At 43.5% G+C, this 26,263-nt stretch overlaps 1 long non-coding RNA gene across 1 annotated transcript in view; it reads right to left on the minus strand.

Annotated features, from left to right (window-relative positions):
* Positions 1–22,835, minus strand: part of LOC142924348 (uncharacterized) — a 51,007-nt gene extending 28,172 nt beyond the window's left edge. Inside the window, exon 1 of the long non-coding RNA XR_012941593.1 lies at positions 21,353–22,835. This is a non-coding gene — a long non-coding RNA (uncharacterized LOC142924348). The remainder of the gene's footprint in view (positions 1–21,352) is intronic.
* Between the last annotated feature and the right edge of the window lie 3,428 nt (positions 22,836–26,263).

Raw genomic sequence — 26,263 nt, forward strand, 5'->3', positions numbered from 1 at the left:
TTGTTGGAAGTGATGTATTGAGTCCCAGAGCAGTGCTGGAACTCACTACATCTCGCCCAACAAAATAGTTGCGTGGATCGGTTCATAAGTCTGACCGAACGTTCGCAAATCAGATGGTTAAAAAAAAGAATGTTTAAAAATATTTCTTTTTTGATAGAATATAGTATTGTCATCAGTATGACATAAGTATACCAAGTTTGCAGTCGATGCCACATTGGGAAGTTGGTTAAAAATTGAGTTACAAGATTTGAGGATACAACAACAACAGACAGAATGAGTTAAATAAAAGCGTGTAATAATAATGTCTTATGGCGGTTCGTTCATGAGTGCAGATGTTCGTAAGTTCGATGTTCGTATCTCGGGAACTGTAACATCAGTCACTATTACATACTGTGCTCACGAGTTCCATCTACTGTGCTCGTACAAGGGAGTGGTGTGCTCCCAGTGATGCCCTCAAAGTTTCTGTGGTGAGGTTTCTTTTCGGTGGAGCCTGATACTTTATCCTGTTCTCGTGAGTTTTTACCTGCCTAAACACACTGTAGTCAGATTTAAACAAAAGCATCGATATTTTTAGTTTAATCGTGACCATGAATTGTCGTCATCGAATCGTTGGGGGTGGGGTCCGGTCAGCTCAGCGTACATCGCTCTCATTGGCTGAGCGAATGATGGAGGAGGATACGTTTCTTCGGCCTGGGCTGCGTGTTCTCACTCGTAAGCGCTTTGTAGATAGTTGGATTTCATTTTATTTTAGTAAAAAAATTCTCCAGGCGAAAGAACACTATAAGGAATAAGCGTTTTTTGGGTTCGAGCTAAGCGAGGTCTGCCTGTATAATATAAAGTGATTGGTGTGACTACTACAATTATTCCTGTTTTAAAACATGTGATTATAATAGCTTTCTTCAAATAAATTTTGCATCAAGTGTGCTGAATACATTGCATCTGTTGCTGAGTTCCGCGTCGTTAATATTTGGTATAGGTCATCTCAAAGCTTGCCAGTATCATAGTAAAGCCACCAAAAGTCCTAGTTTGGTCAGGACAGTCCCGGTTTCAGAAAGAGTGTCGTGGATTTTCAGAGCTTTTGAAAATCTAAAATTTGTCCCAGTTTAAAATGTTCTGGCCTCAAGTTCAACTCATGATACAAGAAAAGGATGGAGATGGAGCTACCAAAGCAGTGGGTAGAGTTGCTAGAGTAGGAGGGTCTTATGAGTAGACGGGACTGATGCAAGGAAGAGCTGCCAGATCGCCATGAATTCTGATCAAGTCTCTTAGAAAAGCTTAAGCTCATGGGCTACAATACACTGAGGGAAAAGGAAGTCAAGTGCAGAATGAGTTAAACACGTATCAGACACGGGCCACTACCATGCTCAAGAGCTATGCACTTTTAAATCTAGATGAAAACTTATTTCTTTAGAATTGTTGTATGTGTTTCGTTTGTTGTCCTTCCCCCTACCTCCGATTAGCACAGTTGGCTACGTAACCAACCGTGCGAAACACGTTCTACATATGGTACGTACAACACACACATGTTAATGATATTCAAACTGTTAAGAGAAGCAAGTTTACTTGGGCAGGACACGTGGCGAGAGCTGATGATGCCCAGTAGAAAATAATTGCTGAGTGGCAGGCACGGAATTGAACGCGTCTGACAACACGTCCACCGAGGAGATGGAGTGATGAAATCAACTCGTGTGCAGCGCGACGTGGATTATTACGTCACAGGTGCATGATGTATGGCAATGGTTTGGGGGGAGATCTTCATCCAGCAGTGGATTGACTATGGCTTAGGGGCCGTCCATAAATGACGTCACGCACCTGGGGGGGGGGGGGGGGTCAGACATTTGTGACGATGTGTGACGAGGGGGTGGGGAGTTTGAGAAATGTGACATCACATCAAAATGCGCAACTTTAAATAAATATACACAACATGTTCTACTTAATTAAATATACTTTTTAATAAATGTTTTCTCCTAAAACATCAGAGTGCAGCGGCACATTAAATACGCACTACAATGACAATAGTTTAAAGCGATTTGAAGCATATTTTTTGTGGGGGGGGGGGCAGAGCCTTGTGTCATATTTGAGGGGGGGTCTGACTTTTTGTGACGCCGTGTGACGAGGGGGGGGGGGGTCAAATCGTCCAAAATCGCGTGACGTCATTTATGGACGGCCCCTTATAATAACGCTCACCCGCGCAGCCCAAACAGGCGAGGACTCGCCGTAAAGGATGGGCGCTCAGCCGCCGCCTCAATCTCCACCGTGGAAAGTAGTTAGCAGCGACGTTGCAGAGATAACACACAACGTTAAATGCATTAATGGGTATTGTTTCATCGGCGACGTTAAACGTGCCGACGTGAAGCGAGGAGCGACTGTACAGGGTGGCTACAAAGTCCCTTTGCATGAAACAAAAATATGTGCATGGATGCACCTCGACTGGAACGCATCTGTGTGTTGCCATCGAATCCCAAGCACACAGCTGGGTTCGTACCAACGTTCTCCTCGACAGGGAGATCCCTCCAATTGGATGTCTGCGTCCTGTAAAAGCAATTACTGACAGCTGTTTAGATCTACTAAATATCTGTCAATCTTAAGTGTGATATACTGTCTCCTCAATCATTCCCGAAAGATAATTATTACATGCTGTAGTTGTTAGGTCTGGGCTTCGGGCGGACAAAACAAATCAGATCTTTTCCAATTCCATTGTCCATTGAATTCCTGATTCAAGTACGTATTCCCGAATTGCGAGAGCATAATGCTCCAGGGAACATGCATATTTATTTCAGGGGGACTTTGTGGCCACACCAAACTGTTAAAGCCCACTGAGCTATTAGCTACTTTTCAGAAGCGACCTGCCCACAAATGATAGCGCAACGAAGTGGCTTATTAAGTAGAAATTTATAGCAGCCAAATCCTCTAAACGCATGTTTCTAAATATGGAGGAAAAAACAGGAGGATCCGGAGATAAATCCACACCACCACGGTGAGAGAAACATGGAAACTCCAAATATACACGCATCAGGGTCGGGATCCAACCCATGGCCTCTTGCATACCAAGCAAGAAAGATAATTTTGCCACCGCAGAGCTGGAATGTTAAAATTGGATAACCATATCTTTGGTTCTTTCGGTAAAGTCACGTAGAAGGGAAACAATAAGATAATAAAAATATAAAACAATTAAATTCTCACGACGTTTCGACTGCAAAACAAGCAATCATCATCAGGTGGGAAAACCACAACAAGAACATTTGATAAAAGTGGCGGTTATTTTTAATGTTAGAACCACGGAGAGAGATTTGATAGTCTTTTCAGATTATTAGTACATCAAAGCTACCCATACGGATGCTTACTTAAAACCGGATTCCCACCACCATCCATCCCAGAAGAACTCCCTCATCAAGACTCTATACCATAGAGCCCAATGCATTTCCGACCAGGATCACATTGACAGTGAACTCAAACACATACACCAAGCTCTGAAGGCTAATGGTTACTCCGACTACACAATCTGCAAAGCCATCACTCCAGTCATGAAGAAGGATCCTTTTGAGGAACCATTCAAAACCATCACCTTACCCTACATTGCTGGGGTCACACAAAGATCTCCAAAATCCTGAATAAACACAAGATCCAGGTCCGATTCAACACAGTACATAAAATCCGTGATCTGGTTCCATTTGTAAAAAATGTGGTTGCAGACATACAGTACCCGGGCGTTTATGAACTAAAGTGCCTCTGTGGTAGCAGCTACATTGGAGAAACCAAACGACATATCTCGGACCGCATTCGTGAACAGAAAGCAGACCTGAAACACAGTAGGACCAACACCTCGGCCGTGGCAGATCACTGTTATAATTCAGTAGGTTCACATGACATTGACTTCTCCAAGACAGAGGTTATTTGCAAGCCATCTGGCTACCATGAGAGATTCGTTCATGAGGCTATCCACATATACAAACACAGAGACAATTTCAACGGAGAAGATGGATTCTGGCTTAGCAATCATTGGAAGAATTTGATAAACCATTTCAGATCTTAAATTTTGATTTAAAGCTTTCGTGACTGCAGTGATTCATATTCTTGGTTCTTTCGGTAAAGTCACACCTGATGATGACTGCTTGTGTTGCAGTCGAAACGTCGTGAGAATTTTATTTTTTATATTTTTATTATTTTATTGTTTCCCTTCTACGTGACTTTACCGATAGAACCAAGAATATGAATCCCTGCAGTCACGAAAGCTTTAAATCAAAATTGGATAACCAATTAAATAACCGATCAGAGATCTGACCATATATGATGTTGTGGATCATGAATCGAGGCTAATTGTATCGATTCTGCTCAGTTAATCTGGCAGGCAGCTCAAAGTCGATCAGGCAGCCATCTTGAAAATGTCCGTTTTTATCTTAAATAACATTCTGGGGTTCGCAGTGTACAACGGTATTGATTTTGATTTAAAGCGTTTGTGACTGTAGTGATTCATCTTCTTGGTTCTTTCGGTAAAGTCACGTAGAATGGAAATAAAATAATAATAAATCAATAAAATAATACAATTCTCACGACGTTTCGGCCACAACACAAGTGGCCTTCTTCAGGTGAAGAAACAGGTCTATCCAGAAGACAGAGCTTGAATGAACGCTTTCAAGCAAGGTCCGCGTCTTTTAAAGCTGTGCGGGCGGAGTTGAATTAGCATGTTACCAACAAAATCATCTCTGATTCAACAGCATTAATTGATCAGACCAAACAGTTCTCGTTGAAACCTTCTGCGGCCAGACCACCAAGATTATATGGCCTTCCAAAGATACACAAAGAAGATATACCCCTTCGTCTCATCGTCTCCACTATCAACTCTCCCACCTACAAACTGGCTTGTTTTCTTTCTGATATCCTACGACCTTTCACTGGAAAAACCACCTCTGAGGTACTAAACTCTACTCACATGGTATCGACATTCAAGGGTATTTCCCTGTCCCCAGACGACCTGCATGTCAGCTTTGATGTGGTTTCCTTATTTACCAAAGTTCCGGTACTTGATACCATCGCAATCATTGAAGACTTGGTTCATCAAGGACTGCATACGGAGGTACCCCCTCTGGTGAGACATTGGTTAACCAACACATACTTCACCTGGAATGGAACTTTCTACACACAGACTGAGGACACCCCAATGGGTTCTCCCCTATCACCAGTTGTAGCCAACGTGTTCATGGAAAAATTTGAAACTGACGCCATCCAGACTGCCACTCTACGCCCGACCTTGTGGAAGAGGTACGTGGATGACACCTTTGTCATCTGGCCACATGGCCAATCTGCTCTAGACCAATTCCTCGACCACATCAATTCCATACACCCAGCCATCAGATTTACCATGGAGGTCGAAAAAGAAGGCAAGCTACCCTTATTAGATGTCTTAATTAAAAGGAGACCTGATGGTTCAATGAGCCACTCTGTCTACAGGAAAGCTACCCATACGGATGCTTACTTAAAACCGGATTCCCACCACCATCCATCCCAGAAGAACTCCCTCATCAAGACTCTATACCATAGAGCCCAATGCATTTCCGACCAGGATCACATTGACAGTGAACTCAAACACATACACCAAGCTCTGAAGGCTAATGGTTACTCCGACTACACAATCTGCAAAGCCATCACTCCAGTCATGAAGAAGGATCCTTTTGAGGAACCATTCAAAACCATCACCTTACCCTACATTGCTGGGGTCACACAAAGATCTCCAAAATCCTGAATAAACACAAGATCCAGGTCCGATTCAACACAGTACATAAAATCCGTGATCTGGTTCCATCTGTAAAAAATGTGGTTGCAGACATACAGTACCCGGGCGTTTATGAACTAAAGTGCCTCTGTGGTAGCAGCTACATTGGAGAAACCAAACGACATATCTCGGACCGCATTCGTGAACAGAAAGCAGACCTGAAACACAGTAGGACCAACACCTCGGCCGTGGCAGATCACTGTTATAATTCAGTAGGTTCACATGACATTGACTTCTCCAAGACAGAGGTTATTTGCAAGCCATCTGGCTACCATGAGAGATTCGTTCATGAGGCTATCCACATATACAAACACAGAGACAATTTCAACGGAGAAGATGGATTCTGGCTTAGCAATCATTGGAAGAATTTGATAAACCATTTCAGATCTTAAATTTTGATTTAAAGCTTTCGTGACTGCAGTGATTCATATTCTTGGTTCTTTCGGTAAAGTCACACCTGATGATGACTGCTTGTGTTGCAGTCGAAACGTCGTGAGAATTTTATTTTTTATATTTTTATTATTTTATTGTTTCCCTTCTACGTGACTTTACCGATAGAACCAAGAATATGAATCCCTGCAGTCACGAAAGCTTTAAATCAAAATTGGATAACCAATTAAATAACCGATCAGAGATCTGACCATATATGATGTTGTGGATCATGAATCGAGGCTAATTGTATCGATTCTGCTCAGTTAATCTGGCAGGCAGCTCAAAGTCGATCAGGCAGCCATCTTGAAAATGTCCGTTTTTATCTTAAATAACATTCTGGGGTTCGCAGTGTACAACGGTATTGATTTTGATTTAAAGCGTTTGTGACTGTAGTGATTCATCTTCTTGGTTCTTTCGGTAAAGTCACGTAGAATGGAAAAAAAATAATAATAAAAAAATAAAATAATACAATTCTCACGACGTTTCGGCCACAACACAAGTGGCCTTCTTCAGGTGAAGAAACAGGTCTATCCAGAAGACAGAGCTTGAATGAACGCTTTCAAGCAAGGTCCGCGTCTTTTAAAGCTGTGCGGGCGGAGTTGAATTAGCATGTTACCAACAAAATCATCTCTGATTCAACAGCATTAATTGATCAGACCAAACAGTTCTCGTTGAAACCTTCTGCGGCCAGACCACCAAGATTATATGGCCTTCCAAAGATACACAAAGAAGATATACCCCTTCGTCTCATCGTCTCCACTATCAACTCCCCCACCTACAAACTGGCTTGTTTTCTTTCTGATATCCTACGACCTTTCACTGGAAAAACCACCTCTGAGGTACTAAACTCTACTCACATGGTATCGACATTCAAGGGTATTTCCCTGTCCCCAGACGACCTGCATGTCAGCTTTGATGTGGTTTCCTTATTTACCAAAGTTCCGGTACCTGATACCATCGCAATCATTGAAGACTTGGTTCATCAAGGACTGCATACGGAGGTACCCCCTCTGGTGAGACATTGGTTAACCAACACATACTTCACCTGGAATGGAATTTTCTACACACAGACTGAGGGCACCCCAATGGGTTCCCCCCTATCACCAGTTGTAGCCAACGTGTTCATGGAAAAATTTGAAACTGACGCCATCCAGACTGCCACTCTACGCCCGACCTTGTGGAAGAGGTACGTGGATGACACCTTTGTCATCTGGCCACATGGCCAATCTGCTCTAGACCAATTCCTCGACCACATCAATTCCATACACCCAGCCATCAGATTTACCATGGAGGTCGAAAAAGAAGGCAAGCTACCCTTATTAGATGTCTTAATTAAAAGGAGACCTGATGGTTCAATGAGCCACTCTGTCTACAGGAAAGCTACCCATACGGATGCTTACTTAAAACCGGATTCCCACCACCATCCATCCCAGAAGAACTCCCTCATCAAGACTCTATTTCATAGAGCCCAATGCATTTCCGACCAGGATCACATTGACAGTGAACTCAAACACATACACCAAGCTCTGAAGGCTAATGGTTACTCCGACTACACAATCTGCAAAGCCATCACTCCAGTCATAAAGAAGGATCCTTTTGAGGAACCATTCAAAACCATCACCTTACCCTACATTGCTGGGGTCACAAAAAGATCTCCAAAATCCTGAATAAACACAAGATCCAGGTCCGATTCAACACAGTACATAAAATCCGTGATCTGATTCCATCTGTAAAAAATGTGGTTGCAGACATACAGTACCCGGGCGTTTATGAACTAAAGTGCCTCTGTGGTAGCAGCTACATTGGAGAAACCAAACGACATATCTCGGACCGCATTCGTGAACAGAAAGCAGACCTGAAACACAGTAGGACCAACACCTCGGCCGTGGCAGATCACTGTTATAATTCAGTAGGTTCACATGACATTGACTTCTCCAAGACAGAGGTTATTTGCAAGCCATCTGGCTACCATGAGAGATTCGTTCATGAGGCTATCCACATATACAAACACAGAGACAATTTCAACGGAGAAGATGGATTCTGGCTTAGCAATCATTGGAAGAATTTGATAAACCATTTCAGATCTTAAATTTTGATTTAAAGCTTTCGTGACTGCAGTGATTCATATTCTTGGTTCTTTCGGTAAAGTCACACCTGATGATGACTGCTTGTGTTGCAGTCGAAACGTCGTGAGAATTTTATTTTTTATATTTTTATTATTTTATTGTTTCCCTTCTACGTGACTTTACCGATAGAACCAAGAATATGAATCCCTGCAGTCACGAAAGCTTTAAATCAAAATTGGATAACCAATTAAATAACCGATCAGAGATCTGACCATATATGATGTTGTGGATCATGAATCGAGGCTAATTGTATCTATTCTGCTCAGTTAATCTGGCAGGCAGCTCAAAGTCGATCGGGCAGCCATCTTGAAAAATGCCCGTTTTTATCTTAAATAACATTCTGGGGTTCGCAGTGTACAACGGTATTGATTTTGATTTAAAGCTTTTGTGACTGCAGGGATTCATCTTCTTGGTTCTTTCGGTAAAGTCACGTAGAATGGAAATGAAATAATAATAAATAAATAAAATAATACAATTCTCACGACGTTTCGGCCACAACACAAGTGGCCTTCAGGTGAAGAAACAGGTCTATCCAGAAGACAGAGCTTGAATGAACGCTTTCAAGCCAGGACCGCGTCTTTTAAAGCTGTGCGGGCGGAGTTGAATTAGCATGTTACCAACAAAATCATCTCTGATTCAACAGCATTAATTGATCAGACCAAACAGTTCTCGTTGAAACCTTCTGCGGCCAGACCACCAAGATTATATGGCCTTCCAAAGATACACAAAGAAGATATACCCCTTCGTCTCATCGTCTCCACTATCAACTCCCCCACCTACAAACTGGCTTGTTTTCTTTCTGATATCCTACGACCTTTCACTGGAAAAACCACCTCTGAGGTACTAAACTCTACTCACATGGTATCGACATTCAAGGGTATTTCCCTGTCCCCAGACGACCTGCATGTCAGCTTTAATGTGGTTTCCTTATTTACCAAAGTTCCGGTACCTGATACCATCGCAATCATTGAAGACTTGGTTCATCAAGGACTACATACGGAGGTACCCCCTCTGGTGAGACATTGGTTAACCAACACATACTTCACCTGGAATGGAACTTTCTACACACAGACTGAGGGCACCCCAATGGGTTCCCCCCTATCACCAGTTGTAGCCAACGTGTTCATGGAAAAATTTGAAATTGACGCCATCCAGACTGCCACTCTACGCCCGACCTTGTGGAAGAGGTACGTGGATGACACCTTTGTCATCTGGCCACATGGCCAATCTGCTCTAGACCAATTCCTCGACCACATCAATTCCATACACCCAGCCATCAGATTTACCATGGAGGTCGAAAAAGAAGGCAAGCTACCCTTATTAGATGTCTTAATTAAAAGGAGACCTGATGGTTCAATGAGCCACTCTGTCTACAGGAAAGCTACCCATACGGATGCTTACTTAAAACCGGATTCCCACCACCATCCATCCCAGAAGAACTCCCTCATCAAGACTCTATTTCATAGAGCCCAATGCATTTCCGACCAGGATCACATTGACAGTGAACTCAAACACATACACCAAGCTCTGAAGGCTAATGGTTACTCCGACTACACAATCTGCAAAGCCATCACTCCAGTCATAAAGAAGGATCCTTTTGAGGAACCATTCAAAACCATCACCTTACCCTACATTGCTGGGGTCACAAAAAGATCTCCAAAATCCTGAATAAACACAAGATCCAGGTCCGATTCAACACAGTACATAAAATCCGTGATCTGATTCCATCTGTAAAAAATGTGGTTGCAGACATACAGTACCCGGGCGTTTATGAACTAAAGTGCCTCTGTGGTAGCAGCTACATTGGAGAAACCAAACGACATATCTCGGACCGCATTCGTGAACAGAAAGCAGACCTGAAACACAGTAGGACCAACACCTCGGCCGTGGCAGATCACTGTTATAATTCAGTAGGTTCACATGACATTGACTTCTCCAAGACAGAGGTTATTTGCAAGCCATCTGGCTACCATGAGAGATTCGTTCATGAGGCTATCCACATATACAAACACAGAGACAATTTCAACGGAGAAGATGGATTCTGGCTTAGCAATCATTGGAAGAATTTGATAAACCATTTCAGATCTTAAATTTTGATTTAAAGCTTTCGTGACTGCAGTGATTCATATTCTTGGTTCTTTCGGTAAAGTCACACCTGATGATGACTGCTTGTGTTGCAGTCGAAACGTCGTGAGAATTTTATTTTTTATATTTTTATTATTTTATTGTTTCCCTTCTACGTGACTTTACCGATAGAACCAAGAATATGAATCCCTGCAGTCACGAAAGCTTTAAATCAAAATTGGATAACCAATTAAATAACCGATCAGAGATCTGACCATATATGATGTTGTGGATCATGAATCGAGGCTAATTGTATCTATTCTGCTCAGTTAATCTGGCAGGCAGCTCAAAGTCGATCGGGCAGCCATCTTGAAAAATGCCCGTTTTTATCTTAAATAACATTCTGGGGTTCGCAGTGTACAACGGTATTGATTTTGATTTAAAGCTTTTGTGACTGCAGGGATTCATCTTCTTGGTTCTTTCGGTAAAGTCACGTAGAATGGAAATGAAATAATAATAAATAAATAAAATAATACAATTCTCACGACGTTTCGGCCACAACACAAGTGGCCTTCAGGTGAAGAAACAGGTCTATCCAGAAGACAGAGCTTGAATGAACGCTTTCAAGCCAGGACCGCGTCTTTTAAAGCTGTGCGGGCGGAGTTGAATTAGCATGTTACCAACAAAATCATCTCTGATTCAACAGCATTAATTGATCAGACCAAACAGTTCTCGTTGAAACCTTCTGCGGCCAGACCACCAAGATTATATGGCCTTCCAAAGATACACAAAGAAGATATACCCCTTCGTCTCATCGTCTCCACTATCAACTCCCCCACCTACAAACTGGCTTGTTTTCTTTCTGATATCCTACGACCTTTCACTGGAAAAACCACCTCTGAGGTACTAAACTCTACTCACATGGTATCGACATTCAAGGGTATTTCCCTGTCCCCAGACGACCTGCATGTCAGCTTTAATGTGGTTTCCTTATTTACCAAAGTTCCGGTACCTGATACCATCGCAATCATTGAAGACTTGGTTCATCAAGGACTACATACGGAGGTACCCCCTCTGGTGAGACATTGGTTAACCAACACATACTTCACCTGGAATGGAACTTTCTACACACAGACTGAGGGCACCCCAATGGGTTCCCCCCTATCACCAGTTGTAGCCAACGTGTTCATGGAAAAATTTGAAATTGACGCCATCCAGACTGCCACTCTACGCCCGACCTTGTGGAAGAGGTACGTGGATGACACCTTTGTCATCTGGCCACATGGCCAATCTGCTCTAGACCAATTCCTCGACCACATCAATTCCATACACCCAGCCATCAGATTTACCATGGAGGTCGAAAAAGAAGGCAAGCTACCCTTATTAGATGTCTTAATTAAAAGGAGACCTGATGGTTCAATGAGCCACTCTGTCTACAGGAAAGCTACCCATACGGATGCTTACTTAAAACCGGATTCCCACCACCATCCATCCCAGAAGAACTCCCTCATCAAGACTCTATACCATAGAGCCCAATGCATTTCCGACCAGGATCACATTGACAGTGAACTCAAACACATACACCAAGCTCTGAAGGCTAATGGTTACTCCGACTACACAATCTGCAAAGCCATCACTCCAGTCATAAAGAAGGATCATTTTGAGGAACCAGTCAAAACCATCACCTTACCCTACATCGCTGGGGTCATAAAAAAGATCTCCAAAATCCTGAATAAACACAAGAACCAGGTCCGATTCAACACAGTACATAAAATCCGTGATCTGGTTCCATCTGTAAAAGATGTGGTTCCAGACATACAGTATCCGGGCATTTACGAACTAAAGTGCCTCTGTGGTAGCAGCTACATTGGAGAAGCCAAACGACATATCTCGGACCGCATCCGTGAACATAAAGCAGACTTGAAACACGGTAGGACGAACTCCTCAGCCGTGGCAGATCACTTATAATTCAGTGGGCTCACATGACATTGACTTCTCCAAGACGGAGGTTCTTTGCAAGCCATCCGGCTACCATGAGAGATTCGTTCATGAGGCCGTCCACATATACAAGCACAGAAACAATTTCAACCGAGAAGATGGATTCTGGCTTAGTAACCATTGGAAAGATGTTTTAAACCATTTTGGTTCTTAATTGATTGTATTTTACGGTGACCGCCAGACCGCAGCTCTTTTGCTGGCATTGCCTCTTAATACCTCTCACACCATGGTTAATTATTTAGTTTATAACATGTAGTATAATAATTAATAGTGTAACATTGTAATGTTTAACATAACTCATAAGGCAATATATAGCATCATAATTGCAAAGTGAATATACAGTAGTGTGGTATATAGTTGGGTTCATAGAATAAAACATAGTGTAATGTTACAACTCTAATATTTTATAGTCTAAAGTAAAGGGTTGTGTAAAGTAACACATTGTATAATTCAACGGTGGAATTTGTCTATGTTATACCATGTAGTTTAGATTGGAGGGTATAATATTGTATTATATAGTAGTCCAGTTTATAGCATAGTCATAATGCAACTCCGGACACAGCAGTGCACCTTAGCTGTTTCTCTTGTTTTTCTTTTGTTTTTTCTTTTTTCCCCTTTTTTGTCGCTGTTCCCAGCCCCCGCCCTCCTCCGCTCCGGAGGTGGGGCTGGTAACATGCTAATTCAACTCCGCCCACCCAGCTTTAAAAGACGCGGTCCTTGCCTGACAGCGTTCATTCAAGCTCTGTCTTCTGGATAGACCTGTTTCTTCACCTGAAGAAGGCCACTTGTGTTGTGGCCGAAACGTCGTGAGAATTGTATTAGTTTATTTATTATTTATTTCTATTCTACGTGACTTTACCGAAAGAACCAAGAAGATGAACGGTATTGATGTCCGTTTTACGTAATTTTATATTATTCTGTTTGTATAGCCGATCAGACTACTATGTTAAAACTATTTTTTTATGATTTTAAAACAATGTTAAGCTGATGAACAATTTAATCATAGCTGCGATTCAGTGTATTCCGATGTCCTACTTCGTCTTTAACTTGCTTCTGAGTGTCCGATCTTATATTAATGTTCATTCCATGAGTGCATTCAAGACGATTGGATTCCGACGTCCCACTTCACCTTCAACTTGATGCTGTATTAGATTTTGCATGAAGCTTTATTCAGTGAGTATATACAAGCAGTCCGCATTCTAAACCATTTGGTCATTGAGGTTAACCTTCTTTCTGGAAGCAAATCAATGAGGGAAGGTAAAAGCCTCGTCTCACATGTTTTTATTTGGTCAAAAGATCATGACATGCCACTGTAAATGCAAACAATGACACGCAAAAAGGGAGATTTGAGCAGCACCTCAAATCTGGCCACACACCCTGAGAAATACAACTACAAAGCCACGTGCATGAGGCGCAAAGTCAGAACGCCACTCACAACTATGGACCTACGCAATCCTCACACACACACACAGATAGTCCACCGATTCCATGTCTGCACAGCATATCTGCCCCACTGATCTTCAATTGGGAGGCCCACACTCAGGCTTCAACTGGAAATCTTGGTGAGGGTAGAGGGGCCTGGGCTGGATTCTTGCCCCTGCCCACTACCTCCGATCCCCACAAGATGCCGCTCTATGCGTTTCCTCTGGCTCCTCCGGCTACCCTATTATTGTAATCTATTGAGATACACGTGAGAGATGGAGAAGATGTGGCGGAATTGGGACTAGGTTTAATTTCAACACCCGACCTAGTAATATAAATATTCTTAGTTTTACAATGTACTTTGTAATGGAGAGCTGCCCAAAATATAATTTCTTACACATAGAGAGACATATTCTTGGTTCTTTCGGTAAAGTCACGTAGAAGGGAAACAATAAAATGATAAAAATATAAAACAATAAAATTATCACGACGTTTCGACTGCAACACAAGCAATCATCATCAGGTGTGCAAACCACAGCAATAAAATAATGGTTTTCACACCTGATTATGATTGCTGTGTTGCAGTCGAAACGTGAAAATATTACTATTTTATATTTTTATTATTTTATTGTTTCCCTTCTACGTGGCTTTACCAAAATAACCAAGAATTTGAATCCCTACAGTCATCAAAGCTTTAAATCATAATCGAGTGACATGTCTACAAGTAATATTTAAGGTACATGTGACCTTATTAAACGATAAATATCACACAATTGTAAACTGGAGAGAACAAAAAAATACATGGGAGGTGTCTTGACATAAAGCTTTCGTGACTGCAGGAATTCATATTCTTTTGGTCTTTTGGTAAAGTCACGTATATAGGTTCAAAGTAAATAAAAAACTATGACGTTTTAATGACAACACAAGCGATCGTCATCAGGAGGAAAAAAAGGGAAGCTGCTGAGGCAGACTTTTAAAGGTTTAAAATGGGTGTAGCACAAGGTTTATAAACGAAGTGGGCGGGGCTAGTGATGTTAATGTGAGAAATTAGCACGTTAATGTAAGATCGGAGGGCGTGGAAGTGGCTATGTTAATGTTCTTCTGGGATGGATGGTGGTGGGAGTCAGGTTTTAGGTAGGCATCCGTATGGGTGGCTTTCCTGTAGACAGTGTGTCCCATTGAGCAATCAGGCTCAATGGGACACACTGTCTACAGCCATCTGGCTCAATGGGACACTGTCTACGGGAAAGCCACCCATACGGATGCCTACCTAAAACCTGACTCCCACCACCATCCATCCCAGAATTATTATTTCATCAAAACTCTACACCATAGAGCTCGATGTATTTTTGAGCATCATCGCCTAGAAATGCTTTTCACGATCAGCTAATATTTAACGCACCACCTTGGAATGGCAACCCTTTTCGAAACACAAAGATAACTTTTTGGAACAATCTTATTAGTCCCGATATGCGTGTTATGTGTGTGTCTTCTTTGCCACTTTTCCTCTTGGCTGCACTGGTTCAGACTCTTTCCACTGCTCCGTGCTCTTTACCCTGGCGTGCAGCTGCCAGCTTCGCGCGGGCACCCGGTGGTGCCTCTCCCGCGCTTCCTCTTGGCTGCGCCTGCTCTCTGTGCGATGCTCGCTCGGTCGATGCTTGGCGCTTTTGCCTATTCTCCAGGTTGATTGCTTGTCGTTGCTCGTCACTCTTTCTTTCTCTCTTGCTGCAGCTGCTGGTGGGAGCTGGCACTCAATGTGGAATATAACTTTTAGCGATATTTCGTCTGTCAGCGCCGAACTCGCACTCGGCGGCACATCACTTATCTGCAAGCCTCGTCATCCATGGTCGATTACGGGGCCAACCCCCCGAGCTTGCTGCAGCAAGACTCAATTTTCGTTGATTCTTATAGACTCGACCTTTGTTGGTGTGCAGCGCCGTTTTTCAACTTTTGTGCTCTCCGCCCTTATTCCAAGAGGACGCCTGCTGTGAGCTGCTAGTCGCTGGCTGGATCACTCACTCTCATAACTCGTAAATTGTATTTCCACACCTCTTAGCTTCTCGCAACTCTTATAGCTTAGCATAATACAACTTATCGCGCGTCCTCGACTCAGCAAGCGACTCAAAACATAAGGGTAGATGTAGAATAAAACTTTTTAGCGATGCTCTGTCGGTCCATGCTGAACTCAGCTCTTAACAATACATCGTCCCTTTTCTCTGGAGATATAACTAAGTTTTGACTTAAGCTTGTGACTGCCAGAATTCATATTCTTTGGTTCTTTCGGTAAAGTCATGGTAATAGAAAGATACAATAAAAATATATATAAGGTCAATACGAGTCATATAAGTAAAAATAAAAGCCACTAATGTAGACTGCAGTCTGGTTCTTAATCTGAGAGTGTACTGGCAGTCTATAATGTCGATCTATTATTGTTGCTAAGTTTCGAACTTTTACCATTGTTAAAAAAAACGCCAGTTGTAATGTCTGATTGCCCCTGCTCTGCGTCTGTGGAGATCTGAATGGGGTGGTGCAACGACCGTGTCAGCAAGTTTCGATTTGAGAACAGGCTGTTCCTTCCCTGCCAGCGAGTCTGGAGATTTGTTTGTGAAACTCTCCAAAACGTCCGTGGAGGTGTGTCCCATGGTCCCCCGCCCCGTGGAGATTTCCCAGATTGTCATTAACTTCACTTTGTCCCGGAGTTTTATTATTTAATGACTTTGTAGGTGGCAAGGCAGCTGGGGTGTGAGGGGTGGGGGTATGCCTCACTGTTTCATGCCCCATGCTCACCCCGATTGATTATTACCAAAAAAGAGGCAGAATCATTCTTAATATACATTTTGGAAAAAGGCCTATATATTCAACACCACAGTGCACTGACCAGCGTTGTGAAGTATGGCTAATTAGCCAGCAGTGTCAGATCATAGCAGCTGCTGATGTACTAGTGAATGCTTGGGGAGGCCTTCATCCAGTTGTGGATGGACTGGCTAATGATGATGATGGTGAATTAGAGGGGGGATGCCTTCATCCAGCAGTAGATTGATAAAAGGCCCATGTTTGAAAAAGAGAATATGCACGTAAAGTACTATATATAAGTTCTGGAGAGTGAAGGGGTAAACCCCTTACCCCGACAATTTTTTTGTATACACTCAGAATAAGATTTAATATACAATCGGACGTAAGAATACCATTGCTTTGTATTTACTCACTGAATACATTTTGATTAAAAGCTTTCGCGACTGCAGGGATTCATATTAAATAAAAGTCTCACGACGTTTCGACTGCAACACAAGCAATCATCATCAGGTGTGAAACCCACAGCAAGAAAATTTGAAAAAGTGGCAGTTATTTTTAGCGTTACCACTACGGAGAGTGATTTGACAGTTTGTTCAGATGGACGAGTCCATCTATGTTCCGAAAAGAGGAGGGGGGAAACGAAAATTATGGATGCGGTCTGGAAGCCACCATAATCGTGAACAATCAATTAAGACCCGAAATGGTTTATCAAATCCTTCCAATGATTGCAAAGCCAAAATCCATCTTCCCGGTTGAAATTATCTCTGTGTTTGTATATGTGGATAGCCTCATGAATGAATCTCTCATGGTAGCCAGATGTCTTACAAAGAACCTCTGTCTTGGAGAAGTCAATGTCATGTGAGCCTACTGAATTATAACAGTGATCTGCCACGGCCGAGGTGTTGGTCCTACCGTGTTTTAGGTCTGCTTTGTGTTCACGAATGCGGTCCGAGACATGTCGTTTGGTTTCTCCAATGTAACTACTAACACAGAGGCAACTTAGTTTGTAGACGCCAGGGTACTGTATGTCCGGAGTCACATCTTTTACAGATGGAACCAGATCACGGATTTTATGTAATGGGTTGAATCAGACCTGGATCTTGTTTTCATTCAAGATTTTGGAGATCTTTTTTGTGATCCCCGCAATGTAGGGTAAAGTGATGGTTTTGAAAGGTTCCTCAAGAGGGTCCTTCTTCATGGTTGGAGTGATAGCTTTGCGGATTGTGTAGTCGGAGTAACCATTAGCCTTAAGAGCTTGGTGTACGTGCTTGAGTTCACGGGCTATGTGTTCCTGGTCGGATATGCATTGGGCTCTGTGGTGCAGAGTCTTGATGAGGGAATTCTTCTGGGATGGATGGTGGTGGGAATCCGGTTTCAGGTAAGCATCCGTATGGGTAGCTTTCCTTTAGACCGAGTGGTTCACTGAACCATCAGGTCTCTTTTTTATTAGGACATCCAAAAAAGGTAGCTTGTCATCTTTTTCGACTTCCATGATAAATCTGATGGCTGGGTGTATGGAATTGACGTGGTCGAAGAATTGGTCTAGAGCAGGCCGGCCATGTGGCCAGATGACAAAAGTGTCATCCACCTACCTCTTCCATAAGGTTGGGCGTAGAGTGGCATTCTGGATGGCGTCAGTCTCAAATTTCTCCATGAAAATGTTGACTACAACCGAAAGAACCAAGAATATGAATCCCTGCAGTCCCGAAAGCTTTAAATCAAAATTTAACCGCCTCTACGGGGAGGGTTTCCCCATAACTTTAAGATCCTTCAACAAACTCCGGGATAAGAAGGCTCAGCTGATCGAGTCTCTCACCTTTCTGAAGAGATGCCGCAACTCTGGGGTAATACCAATCGCATTTACACTGACCTGTGCTGCTGTAACTTCTTCTAATGCGAAACGAATTCTTTCCAGAACTAGCTTAGCTCTTAACCAGATCAGTTAGACAAGACACTCTACAAATCACACTTATCATTGACGGCAACAATGTCCACACCGGATTGGGAAAATGTAGAGAATATGACTGCCTCTTCAGCTGCCACTATGTCGACCAAATGTAAGGACAACATGATTTCAAAATTTAACCTCCTCTCCAACAAAAGACCGGACCCACACACCAAAAAGCTAGACGTTAACAAAGTCGTAATTAATCGCAATAACAGTTCTATTTCTGATGGTCTGAAATTCGTTTTAGCTAAAGGGCAAACCTTGCAGTCACACCTAAACACATACCAGTTAATGATATCATTGCCCAAGTAGACGTGGCTCTCAAGGGCCTGGGTCACATCGCTGCAGACGTAGCAAGATCTGAAATCGCTGCAACCCCTAAAAAAACGCTCATATGCCAGCTAGCAACCTCAGCAAAGATGAGCGTTTTGAATTATATAAATTAAAAAAGAGGGATGACATTGTCATCCTCTCAGCCAACAAGGGCAATGCCACTGTCATCATGGATAAAATAGAATATAACAACAAAATTCAAGAATTACTCAACGATGGCAGCTATACAAAAATAAGAAAGAGATCCCACCAACAGCCTCGTCATACCAACCAACAAAATCATTTCTGATTCAACCGCATTAATTGATCAAACCAAACAGTTTTCGTTGAAACCTTCTGCTGCCAGACCACCAAGATTATATGGCTTACCAAAAATAAATAAAGTAGATACACCCCTTCGTCCCATCGTCTCTACTACCAACTCCCCCACCTACAAACTGGCTCGTTTTCTGTCTGAAATCCTGCCGCCTTTCACTGGAAAAACCACCTCTGCAGTACAAAATTCTACTCACCTGGTATCGACAATCAAGGGTATTTCCCTGTCCCCAGACGACCTGCTTGTCAGTTTTGATGTAGTTTCCTTATTCACCAAAGTTCCTGTACCTGACACCATTGCAATCATTGAAGTCTTGGTTCATCAAGGACTAAACACTGAGTTATCCCCCTTGGTGAGACACTGCTTAACCAATACATACATCACTTGGAATGGAACTTTCTACAAACAAACTGAGGGCACCCCAATGGGCTGTCCCCTATCTCTGGTTGTAGCCAACATTTTCATGGAGAAATTTGAGACTGACGCCATCCAGACTGCCACTCTACGCCCAACCTTATGGAAGAGGTACGTGGATGACACTTTTGTCATCTGGCCACATGGCCGGCCTGCTCTAGACCAATTCTTCGACCACATCAATTCCATACACCCAGCCATCAGATTTACCATGGAAGTCGAAAAAGATGGCAAGCTACTGTTGTATATGTGGGTGTTATGAAAATTTTATGAAAATAATGAAAATTAAATGAAATTTGAAATTTGCATAATTTATCCGAAATTATGTTAATTCAAGAGATAATCGTATTAATTTATGTGAGTGGGTGTGGTTATGTTAATGACAGCTTTTCTGATAATCAGGCCCCACCTCATTGACAAGGGTCTGTTATCAATCGGGACAATGCAATTAATCGTATGCAGTTATGCTAGTGTCAAGAGTCAACTCGGCTTCGTGGTTTAACTTTGTATAATCGATCAGGATAATACAATGATTCTCACTTAGCATTTACCGACTATGGATTACAGTTTATGTTAGGTCCCCACATTCATATCATTCTTGCTTTAACATTTACTGAGTATGGATTAGTGTGTTTATGTTAGGTCACCAAGTTCACATCTCATCGCAGAACCAGATCTTATGCATAGATTTCAGGAAAAAATCACACGACCACTTCTGTATTAATCAAATTATTTCTAATTAAACCTTAACTCTAAAAGATACAACTCTCGGCTTGGAATTATTACACAGTATCAACACATTCTCATCAATGACTGCGTGGTTTCACTTTGACACCAGCACCTGTGGTTAATTCCACCGCGTAACGCGATCTGTTGGTGAGAGAGAGTCGTTAAAACATCTAAACACAACGAAACTTGATACTCTATTATGAAATATTATATTGGAATTCACTCAATTATGAGAGATTATACTGGAATTCACTCTATTATGAAGATTATACTCGAATTTACTCTATTAGGAAAGATTATACTGGAATTTGCACACGCAGTACCGCTCTTATTCATAGATCCATAAGCAACCCTTATCACGTTGTTAGCACATTGGGTCACGGAACAGTTGAGTATTCTGTAGAGTACGCGAGTACGTGCGCGATCAGTAACGAAAAGTACTTAAAGATTATATGACGATATTAATACGAAAAAGGCGATCAAAAACAGATATTATTCCCAAAGGCACAAATATCTCAACAGATCCATCGGGTAGATTATATGATTACCGGAATGGCTTAGGGTGAGGGGGTGCGGTGGGGTGTGCTCTCTCCCCTGATATCCTTATCTTGGACTAACGTTTAATTAATTGTGGACCAGATCGCCTGATAAGGAAGCCGGTTGGATACGCTATTCCCCCCCACATGAGCGTAGCTCCGTGGTGAAGGTGTCAAGGATTCAATCTTATTTATAGATCGGTTAGTACTTATGCGATTAGAAGTACAGCCCAACACAAAATATTAAGGAGGAAATATTACGAATATACTTATAAACGACGGAGTGTTCACTCGATATGCGCGATGCCTTCACAGCCACTGATGGCCTATGGACTTGAGTATTGGCTTCTGGTTAAGGACCCGTGTATCTTTGAGTGATATGAATTGTTTTGAATAGTTAGTTTTTGGAGTTGAGTCTTTAGGTCAAGCGAACGCCTGATTTGTCGTGTAGTGGAGCAGTGTGCGTCATACCTATCAGTTGATTAGGCTCGGCCCACACTGGTTGACGTAGGCTGACCAGCTGAGACGTTGTTGTAGTTGCGATGGCCCGTCGGTAGATGGCGCACACAGCACGCTTGTAGCGTGCGCGGGAGGTGAGTCGGCTTGGCAGCTGGCCCACGTTGTTCTAGTTGCGATGGCGTACACAGCACGCTCGTAGCGTGCGCAGGAGGGGAGTCGGCTTGGCCCGGTTGCGCAATCGGCGCGGGCGATGCACGTTTGTAGCCTCGTCGCTAAACAGCGACCCTCGCCACCCCGGCGGGCGGCAGAGACCTCCACGTCGGCAGACACTGACCCACGCAGGGGCGAGTTGAGCTGTCAAGCGGGTTTTGCCCGCCTGCAGATGAGACGGGGAGCCACTCCGATGAGTTGAGCCCCGATGGGCCAGCTCCGGTAAGCCGACCGAACTCAGCTGAGTTCCGGACGAACTGAGTTGAGATGATGAGCTCCTAGTTGGTGAGCTGAGGAGCTGAGGAGCTCCATTGAGGAGCTCCGTTGATGAGTTCCCCCGAACTCTTGCTGATGAGATGGCAAGCTCAGCTGATGGGCTCAACCGAGCCGAACCAGACTCCAATGAGCCGGCCGAACTGAGTTTTCAATGCGGCAGCATCCTCTTTTATGCCAAAATCCTTCCTCTTGACTCCTTCCCACAAGGTGCGGCTTCTTTTTGATTTATCGGTGTGTCATGGTCTGGAGTGTGTGTCCGTATGTGTGTCCTTGTGTATGTGTATCCTTGTGTGCGTCATTTACGGCCTTGTTCTCTTGATTCCTCTTTCCATATACCATCAAAAGAACAGCAGATGTTACAAATCGTCTCAAGGCGTCTTTGTCTATGTGGCACAACCTTGAGGGAGGCGGACTTCTCGTCTGTGTGACCAACTATCACCGCTTCCCAGACCCAGGCCCCCTCTTTTCATATCATCAAAAACAACAGGTGTTTCAAATCATCTCACAGGCGTCTTTGTCTGTGTTGCGCAACCTGGAGGGAGGGGCGATGTTCCCTCATACGACCTTTACCGACGCACGGAGAAATGGTTAAGTTTTTTTAAGCTAACATTTTCATCACAGACTTACAGTTATGATTCTGCACGTGACTCGAGGTCTGCTTTGTTTGCTGTGTCAGTCTTCCATCGTGGCTCTTGACTTTAGCTCCAGGGAAAGTGCTCTCTTAAGCATATGTATACTCTCATCATGTACGGCAGGGAGACAAAGGCGGTTGGGAGACCCTCTTTTTCCTTGGCCCTCGGTTTAACATCGCTCAAGTATCTGCAAGGCCATGCCAGCGGGACATAGCTCATGGCGCCTTTAACTGAAACTCCCTGTCCCACTCTCTCACTGTCTGTCTCAGTCTCTGCCCCACACTCTCTGCCCCATTATCGTGCAACTGCTAGCTTTAGCTCAGACACCCGATGGGGTCTCTCCCGCCCTCGCTTCAGGGCTGCGCTTTGAGCTGTTTTTCGGTCGACACACGCCGTGCATCTCAAGGTTCCTCATTAATTTCGTCATTCCGTCTGGCTGCGGTGGGGGAGTGTTATCTACAGACTCTCCCTTCTCGCGAGTACAGGTGGCAGCAATAATGAGTTGGCTCTGATTCTTTCCACTCTTATCTCTAGCGTGCCAAGGTCAGTTTCACACGCTGCATTCAGTGTTGCCTCTCTCCACGCCCTTGGTTTTTTTTTAGGCTCTTTTTGGCTTACCTGTTGTTTTTCAGTTTACTATTCTCTTATGTGTTTTATTCATTTAAAAAAATATAGGTGTATCGGATAATTTCTTGTTAATAATAATTTTGGAAAAAGGCGCATATCCAACATTACCTCTTTAGCATGTCTAATAAAAAAGAGACCTGATGGTTCAATGAGCCACTCTGTCTACAGGAAAGCTACCCATACGGATGCTTACCTGAAACCGGATTCCCACCACCATCCATCCCAGAAGAATTCCCTCATCAAGACTCTGCACCATAGAGCCCAATGCATATCCGACCAGGAACACATAGCCAGTGAACTCAAGCACGTACACCAGCTCTTAAGGCTAATGGTCACTCCGACTACACAATCCGCAAAGCTATCACTCCAACCACGAAGAAGGACCCTCTGGAGGAGCCTTTCAAAACCATCACTTTACCCTACATTGTGGGGATCACAAGAAATATCTCCAAAATCTTGAATAAACACAAGATCCAGGTCCGATTCAACACATTACATAAAATTCGTGATCTGGTTCCGTCTGTAAAAGATGTGATTCTGGACATACAGTACCCTGGCGTCTACAAACTAAGTTGCCTCTGTGGTAGTAGTTACATTGGAGAAACCAAACGACATGTCTCGGAATGCATTCGTGAACACAAAGCAGACCTAAAACACGGTAGGACCAACACCTCGGCCGTGGCAGATCCCTGTTGTAATTCAGTAGGTTCACATGACATTGACTTCTCCAAGACAGAGGTTCTTTGCAAGCCATCTGGCTACCATGAGAGATTCGTTCATGAGGCTATCCACATATACAAACACAGAGACAATTTCAACCGAGAAGATGGATTATGGCTTAGCAATCATTGGAAGGATTTGATAAACCATTTCGGGTCTTAATTGATTGTTCACGCTTATGGTGGCTTTCAGACCGCATCCATAATTTTCGTCTCCCCCCTCCTCTTTTCCGAATATAGATGGACTCGTCCATCTGAACAAACTGTCAAATTGCTCTCCGTGGTGCTAACGTTAAAAATAACCGCCACTTTTTTCTAATTTTCTTCCTGTGGTTTTCACACCTGATGATGATTGCTTGTGTTGCAGTCGAAACGTGAGAATTTTATTGTTTTATATTTTTATTATTTTATTGTTTCCCTTTTACGTGACTTTACCGAAAGAACCAAGAATATGAATCACTGAATACAGTTTAACATTAAATCGAACACTCAGAATAAAGTTTAAGAAAACTGGCATCAGAATAAAATGGTCTTCAGTTTAATGTAAAAACGGGCATTAGAATATACTAACCATAGAAAAACCGGGTGAATCACGATCGGCTCATTATTTGGGGGGTTAATTGCTGTGTCGATTAATTGCCAATCAATCCATGGATCGAGTAAGCATCATGTGACACGCCCACCTTTTTTTATTAGCAAATATCTGCATGATCGGTGATTCCATCACAGTTAATTTTTTTACGTATCACAGTTGCCTAAGGTTCCAACCCGCCAAGGCCTGTATGCTTCACGAACTTCTTTCACACCGTACGTAGCCAACCGTGCTAATCGGAGGTGCGGAGGAACTCATTTGCATTTAACGTTAAATTATAAAACGTTCACATTGAATTATGGGTAATCATGATGCAGTGCAGTCAACAGCATAAGCCACACAGCGATGCATTCCGAGGACGAATTTTTATTCAATAGGAATAAAGAGACTTTCAAAGGTATTCTGTCATGAAAATCACTAACAGGAGTGGAGACAAGACGCACCCTGAGCAGAGTCCAACACCGACAGTGAACGACTTTGATTTAACACCAAGCATACAGACACAGCTCTCACTGCGGAAATAGAGGGACCAGATAGTGCACAAAAGTGGCACTGGTACATCATGCTCCCACAGCACCTCCCACAAGACATTGCAGGGAACCCGGTCAAATGCTTTCTCCAAGTCTACACAGCAGAGGTAAGCTGAAAAAGCATATTCCCATGACCTCTCAAATATCTGTGAGAGGGAAAAGAGCTGGTCCATTGTTCCACAACCATGACAGAATCCACATTGTTCCTCCTGAACCTGAGGCTCGACCACTGGGTGGAGCCTCCTCTCCAGCGATCTGGCATAATCCTTACCTGGGACGCTGAGGAGTGTGATTCCTCTGTAGTTGGAGTACACCCTCTGGTCCCCTTTTTCAAAAATGGGAACCACGACTCCAGTTTTCCAATCAAGAGGTACTGTACCCGCCTTCCATGCAACATTGAAGAGGCGTGTTAACCACGACACTCCTACACTGTCTAGCGCCTTCAACTCTGGGCGAATCTCGTCAACCCAACAGCTTTGCTGCTATGAAGGCTTTCGACCGCCGCAGCGACTTCAGCAGCCATTGATGGATCAAACCCCTTCAGCTGTTTTCAGGGCTGCCTCCTGGGTTGAGGAGCTCATCAAAGTGTTCCTTCCACCTCTAGACTATCTCCTTAGTTGAGGTCAATGTTACGACATCCTTACTGAAAACAGCATGTGCCACGTCCCGTTGACCCCTCCTAAAGCATCGGATGGTTTGCCAGAACATCTTTAAGGCTACCCGGTAGTCCCTCTCCATGGCCTCTTCAAACTCCTCCCACGCCCGAGCTTTCTCTTCAGTGACTGCTGTTGCTGCCGCCCTCTTGGCAAGCTGGTCCCTCTCAACCGAGTCAGGAGACCTTCTTTTGAGCATAGCTCAGCAGCCATTGATGGATCAAACCCCTTCAGCTGTTTTCAGGGCTGCCTCCTGGGTTGAGGAGCTCATCAAAGTGTTCCTTCCACCTCTAGACTATCTCCTTAGTTGAGGTCAATGTTACGACATCCTTACTGAAAACAGCATGTGCCACGTCCCGTTGACCCCTCCTAAAGCATCGGATGGTTTGCCAGAACATCTTTAAGGCTACCCGGTAGTCCCTAGGACCCGCTAGTGGACACACACTGGTGTCCACTAGCGGGTCCTAGGGTTGCCGCCATGACAGGCACCAACTGCCTTCAGGCCACAGCTTTTTGCAGCTACATCCACAATCGAGGTTCTGAACATCGCCCACTCAGACTCAATGTCCACGACCTCCCCTGGAGTGCAGGATAAGTTTTCCCGGAGGTGGAAGTTTAAATCTTTCTGCACTGCGTCTTCCGCCAGACGTTCCCAGCAAAACCTGTACAGTTCGTTTGGGTCTT

The sequence above is a fragment of the Petromyzon marinus genome, chromosome 12 (assembly GCF_048934315.1).
Source record: "Petromyzon marinus isolate PM22_M1 ecotype Great Lakes invasive population chromosome 12, UKy_Petmar_22M1.pri1.0, whole genome shotgun sequence".
NCBI classification, from domain to species: Eukaryota; Metazoa; Chordata; class Hyperoartia; order Petromyzontiformes; family Petromyzontidae; genus Petromyzon; species Petromyzon marinus.